Here is a 6,830-nt window from a genome sequence, read left to right on the forward strand (position 1 = left end):
TCCCGCTGCTGCACACGTGTCGCGCTCGCATGGCTGGCCGCTGGGCCGCTCCATGGTTGTGGCTGTATCACTCAATTTACGTGGTGCTCGCCCCGCCCCTCATCCTACCTACCCCGCCTGGTCCTCAAGCTGGAACCTTGCCGACATGACGAGTTGAGGGTCGAACACAACGGCGATGGACGTTTCCCTGCCTTGGCCTGTTCCGCTAGCCGACATCGGTGATCCCTACTCGAGTGGGGCCGCCCCAATTCAAAGCATCGTGCCAAATCTCTTGGTCTCGCCGTCCGTGCATGTATGCTCGTACCGCTGGCATCAATCGGGGCCGCCTTGTCTTAATCCGCTTGAGCTCACTCGTGTGACCTCCTCACAACCGCGCTGAGCGTGGAGCCACCGCTCCTCCTTTCCTCCTAGCACCAGTGGCTCCGTCGTTCAATTCCTTGCTCTAGCGGGTAGCTTAGGAAGTAGGTTAGCCGTCTCCTTCCCCTCAAGCTCGGTCATGCCCTGCCGACCGGTAATTTGGCCTTTTGCTCGTCGCCGGTCATGGGCATCACCGAATCAGTAGGTTGGGAGGTAAGGCATGTAGGAGTGGTAACAGTTTAATTGGTTGTAACCCTGAACTCCCCTTGACTCCCTCTATCCGGTGCTCACACTATTTTGGCCAAGAAACTCATCGGCAACATGGTGACGTGTCGGTGTCCATCTTGGGGCGTCGCCGCCGTGCCCGAGCACACGTGGCTAGACCACCTCAACTGTTCCTTGCCTCAACTGTCACCATAGAACGAATCCCGGTGAGCTACTGATGCTTCTGCGCCATCTCTACCTTTCTGTGAGGGCATAGGCTCATCGGAATAGTCGCGCCGCAGCTGCGGGTAGACGCTCACCGCTGTAGCCCGCGATAGTGCGCCTCTGAGTCCCTAACCGCCGCCCATCTAGGCGCGTTTAGCCGTAGATGGTGACCGACCCGCTAAATGGGTCCACGCAGGCCCTTGGTGGCCGACGTGGACGCCCAGTGCTGCCGCTCACCGCACCACCGTGCACGAGATGCCCGGGGGTGCGCGCGGGAAAATTTGGAGAAATCTAGGGGGTTAAGTGAATTCGTCAGAGAAAGGAAGAAATAGTATTAGGACCAAGACGTGGTTCGAGAAAAGTCTAAGGGCTTATTTGCTAAAGTACCAGCACAGGCTCCCCGCCATGGGCCGCGCTCAGCGCTGGGCCACCGGGCTGCTGTGCCGAATGGTGGCCACCAGCCCTTTTTCCTTTTCTAAGCATTTTCTAATTATTTTCTAAGGTAAACTTGTAAATTCAATATAAAATTGTGTAGTTAACCAAAAAAATGTGAAACCAATTTTGGTAAGTTCCTAAAATCATGATCTATCTGCTGATATATTTTGTTCACATAGTTTTATAATATTTTCTAGAGTTATCTAATTAATTCCATATGCTTAAAATTGTAAAATATAAACTTGTAGGAATTTTTGTGATAAATTGGTGATAGTGTTGGCTCTGAAACTTTCAGAGTAAATTCCTAACATTATTAGGTGCTCATTGTGATTTTTGTAGCTCCATAATAATTAGTTTGCTAGGTAGCTAAATTAGCCCTAGTTCAAAAATATATGTTTAATCAATAAAATGCCGAAACACCTTGGGATTTTAGAACTAAAACATTTTTCTGGAGGCAAAGCCTTGACAACGTGGATACGTAGACCAGTACATTAGTCATTAAATCTAGCTCGTTATCTTGCGGAGCGTAATCATATATTTAAGAGTTGCGGTTACCGTTGATTAATTGTGTCTCTACGTTGCATCCACGTATATCATAATAGGAACAATGATGGATCATGGAGTCGACTGAAGTAGCGGAAAAGATGGTGCCTTGATGACCGTGTCACCATGATGGCATACTAACTTTTGGTTATATGTTACCTAGGCAAGCCCCGGTGCATAACCCCTATTATTCTACACTTTCTTTTATGCTTGTGCATTAAGTTCTGAGGAGTTGAATGAAACCCACTTGCATATATATATCCTTATCCTATGAGTCCTAGTATGTCAGGATCATGTAGATTGCTATGCTATAGGGCTCGGTAGAAGTCGAGTGATTACCTATCACTCACGAGAGATAGGAAAGATATTATTGTTGTTACTATATTACTATCACATGGAATATTTATGGAGTATAATTGGAGACCGGGCGGAATGGTACTTTGGATCTAGACTTGGTTAGGCATTCGAGTGAGGCTCGGACTGCACGTGTTCTATATGTGTCGATTAAGGACCGTCCGTTGTTGTGGATGTTAGTCAGGTCATAGACTTATTATCCTGAGCACATACTTGCTTATGGGAGCAGGAAGGCTCGTTACGCTCTTGTTGTGGGTTTCGGCTCTTTACGGACCGACTGATTGGAGGCAGGGAAAGGTGGAGGTCTAAGGACCATACTGAGACCGGGTCTCAAGTGTGGGGGCTTTGAGTCCAAGTTTGGACAGGGACCTGGACCCCTTGACAAGAGTGGAATGGGTTGGTCTTGTTTGTACCTAGGGTACAAACGAGGTGTGTGTTTTGGGGTACCCAGCTAGGATACTTTGATTCACGAATCACCATTTCTATGAGACGGTATGACTTGGCTATGGTCTAGCACCATAGTAAGAACTGGAACTATGAAAGCTGGTAAAATGGTTCTGATTGCTCACCACCTGCTTGAAAGTAGCATAGGTGCTTACATAGAATGATTAGTTAATAAACTAATGATGACTGCTAATAAAATTGAATGTAAGGACGCATGCTTGGTAATGCTTCCTGTAGATGCAATAACCCACAAGCCAGATAGCTTTGCATATCCTTGGAGTCTTTTATTTTTCCCTATCGGGTAAGTCTTGCTGAGTACAATCGAGTACTCAGGGTTTATTCCCCCCTGTTGTAGGTGATCAGAGGATACATAGAGCTAACTCTTGTGTGTGGAAACCTCCTAGTGGGCTCATAGAGGATTCCTTCTATGCTATGACCGTAGTGTTTATTTATAACCCTCACTAAAGGTTTTTTAAAAGAAAAGATGTAAAATCTGCTAGCATCTTCTATATATAAATGTTCACTATGTTAATGCTCCACCATGTCATTAAATTAAATATGCTTTCTCTATAACTCTGATAACATTGTTATATTCCACTGTTACAATCAATTAAGGTAATATTTACTACTGTAATAAAGTGATGTAAGAAATGACTTTAGAATGTTGTAAGCTTTATTCTCTCATTTATGATCCTGATGGAAAAATATGGATTTTTGAGTTCTCCCTTGGGTTGTGCTCGACGGAACTACGTAGTTTAGTGTCCTCTCTTGGGTACTTAGTGTCTAATAGAAGACAAGTAATCCTAGAGGGGCATTAGATTAGGCGGTTCTACCACACAAGGCCACTAAGAAGGACCACTTCCCATTGCCATTCATCAATGAGATGTTAGAACGTCTCACGAATCATTCCTTCTTTTGTTTTCTTGATGGGTATTCCGGGTATCATCAAATCCCAATCCACCCAAATGACCAAAGTAAGACTACTTTCACATGCCCATATTAAACTGATGCATACCGATGAATGTCGTTCAGGTTGTGCAATGCTTTGGCTTCTTTTCAACGGTGCATGATGTCTATTTTCTCCGACATGATCGAGAAAATCATGGAGGTATTCATGGATGACTTTACTATCTATGGAAAAACCTTCGTTGATTGTTTGGAGAATTTAGACAAAGTCTTACAACGGTGTGAAGAAAATCACTTAGTCCTGAACTGGGAGAAATGCCATTTTATGGTCCAGGAAGGAATTGTGCTAGGACACAAGGTGTTCGAACATGGGATAGAGGTGGATAGAGCAAAAATTGAAGTTATTGAACAACTTCCACCTCCCATGAATGTGAAAGGAATCCACAGCTTCCTAGGACATGCGGGGTTCTATAGGCGCTTTATCAAAGAGTTTTCTCAAATTGCTAGACCCCTGACTAGTCTCCTAGCTAAGGATGCACCTTTCATCTTTAATGATGAGTGCCATGAAGCTTTTCAAATCCTTAAAAAGGCACTCATCTCAGCTCCAATTATTCAACCACCTGATTGGAAGCTTCCTTTTGAAATCATGTGTGATGCTAGCGACTTTGCGGTTAGAGCCGTTCTAGGCCAAACCAAGGATAAGAGGCATTATGCCATTTCCTATGCTAGAAAAACCTTGGCTGGACCTCAGCTCAACTATGCTACCACTAAAAAAGAGTTGTTGGCTATTGTCTTTGCTATAGACAAGTTTAGATCTTACTTAGTGGGGGTAAAGATAATCATTTCTACAAATCATGCTGCTCTCAAGTACCTTCTCACTAAGAAATATGCTAAGCCTCGGCTAATTCGATGGATTCTGCTACTCTAAGAGTTTGACATAGAAATTAGAGATAAGAAAGGAGTAGAGAACTCGATAGCCGATCACTTGTCTAGGCTTCAATATAAGGAAACACATGAGATACCCATCAATGACTACCTAAGGGATGACACCCTACTCAAGATAACAGACTCCGATCCATGGTATGCAAACATCGTAAACTTATAGTGGCAAGCTATGTCCCGTCTGATGAGAACAAAAGAAAGTTGATCCATGAGAGCCGTTTTTAGCTATGGGATGAGCCATACCTATACCGAGTTTGCATTGATGGAATGTTTAGAAGATGTGTCCCTATGGCTGAGGCTACCAAGATTATGGAGAGATGTCATGACTCACCATATGGAGGACATTATGGAGCATTCCGAACAAATGCCAAGATCTAGCAAAGTGGCTTTTTCTGGCCAACGATGTATGAAGATACAAAGGAGTTTGTCAGGAGATGCCACCGATGTCAAAAACAAGGGAACATCAACTCGCGAGATGCGATGCCTCTCATGAATAATCTCCAAGTAGAACTCTTTGATGTGTGGGGGATTGATTTCATGGGGCCGTTCCCCAAGTCCAGGAACTATGAGTACATCTTGGTGGTCGTGGACTATGTGTCCAAATGGGTAGAAGCAATACCATGTCAAACTGCCGATTCAAAACATGCTAAGAGAATGTTCCATGAAGTCATATTTCCTCGTTTTGGTACACCCCGGATGGTCATAAGCGATGGAGGATACCACTTCATAGATAAAGTCTTCCAAAAGTACCTATCAGAGTATGGAGTTCGTCACAACATCGCAACACCATACCATCCTCAAACAAGTGGACAGGTAGAAACATCTAACAAACAAATCAAAAATATTCTGCAAAAGACCATTGATGAAATGGGTAAGGGATGGAAGGACAAACTCCCTGATGCACTTTGGGCCTACCGAACTGCATACAAGACACTAATTGGCATGTTACCTTACCAGCTTGTATATGAAAAAACATGCTATTTGACTGTTGAGTTTGAATTCAGGGCCCCTTGGGCAATCAAGAAATGGAACATGGATCTTCACCTAGCTGGCAAGAATCGTCAAATGCAATTATCTGAGCTTAAAGAATGGAGAGAAAAGGCTTATCACAAATCCAAGATTTACAAAGAAAGAACAAAAAGATGGCATGATAAGAGAATCAAGCACAAGGAGTTCAAGCCTAGAGACAAAGTTCTTCTATTCAATTCAAGAGTAAAAGTCTTTGGACATGGTAAACTGCGAAGTAAATGGGAAGGACCCTTCAAAGTCGTTGACACTTCAACTCATGGAGCCATCACCATCCAAAATGATACAGGTAACACTTTTAAGGTAAATGGCCAACGGTTAAAAATTTATTTTGAGCCACAAATTAACATGGTTGAGGAACTTGATGTGATTGAGTTCATAGAATTCCCACATTAAAACTCATTCAATCTTCCTCATAAAATTGGAACCTTTCCTTAGTATAAAATTTTGGAAATTTAAATTTTGTCTTCATTTCATTTTAGTTTAATTTTGTAGTTGAATAAATGTTGACTCTCTGGTGTCTCTCACCAGAAGAGTCCCTTTTGTTTTCACTGTTTCTGTCTATGATTAAAAGCCAGGTATAGTTTTGAAGAAGTGTGGGGGTCGTGCCAACTCCCATTGTGAATGAATGCGCTGAAGTAAATCATGAACTGGTGAAGGAGCCTGCACACAACTTCTGGAATTTGGTTTGATCCTTCTCCACTAGTTCATATGCTTACTCTCTGCTTTGCACTTGTTTAAACATGCAAATTAAAAAGAACCAAGTTTCACATTTAAAGTTAAAATTTTGAAAGTGAATATGAGTATAGCTCTTCAAGATTGGCATGCATAATGTTTATTCCTTACATATACTTAGTGCTTGTGGGGAAAATATCATATAGGAAAATCATATTGACTAAGTTGTTGTGGAGTGTGATATAGTTCTGGCTTAGAAATCCTACCGGTTCTTGTCAAGGTGCTTGGAGAATTTATATTTGATAAAAATATTATAAAACCATAGTGTTACATACTCCTCAATGGTGATAAATTCCTACCAGGGCCATATATGTATTTATAAGATACAAACCGTCCACATAAGCTACTTGCTTTGTGTTGAGTTTTGTCAAGTCTTGTTGACCCTTGTTGAAAGATTTATCATGCTCCCAAGATCAAGATCATGTACACGCCACATATATGTGCTACTTCTACACCAGAAGTATGCAAAAACATACTTTTCACCCATCTCAAAATGTTTGACTCCTACACTAGGGGTGAACACAAAAATATGCTTGATAGGTTTATCCACCAAATAAATGCTCTAAGTTCTTGTGAATATCTCTCTTGAAAAGTTTTGTTGCAGAAAAGAGACATGGGACTATGCAAGAAAAAGAGGAAAAAAGAGAAAAAAAGTTAAA

Source organism: Miscanthus floridulus, chromosome 17 (genome assembly GCF_019320115.1).
Source record: "Miscanthus floridulus cultivar M001 chromosome 17, ASM1932011v1, whole genome shotgun sequence".
Lineage (NCBI taxonomy): Eukaryota > Viridiplantae > Streptophyta > Magnoliopsida > Poales > Poaceae > Miscanthus > Miscanthus floridulus.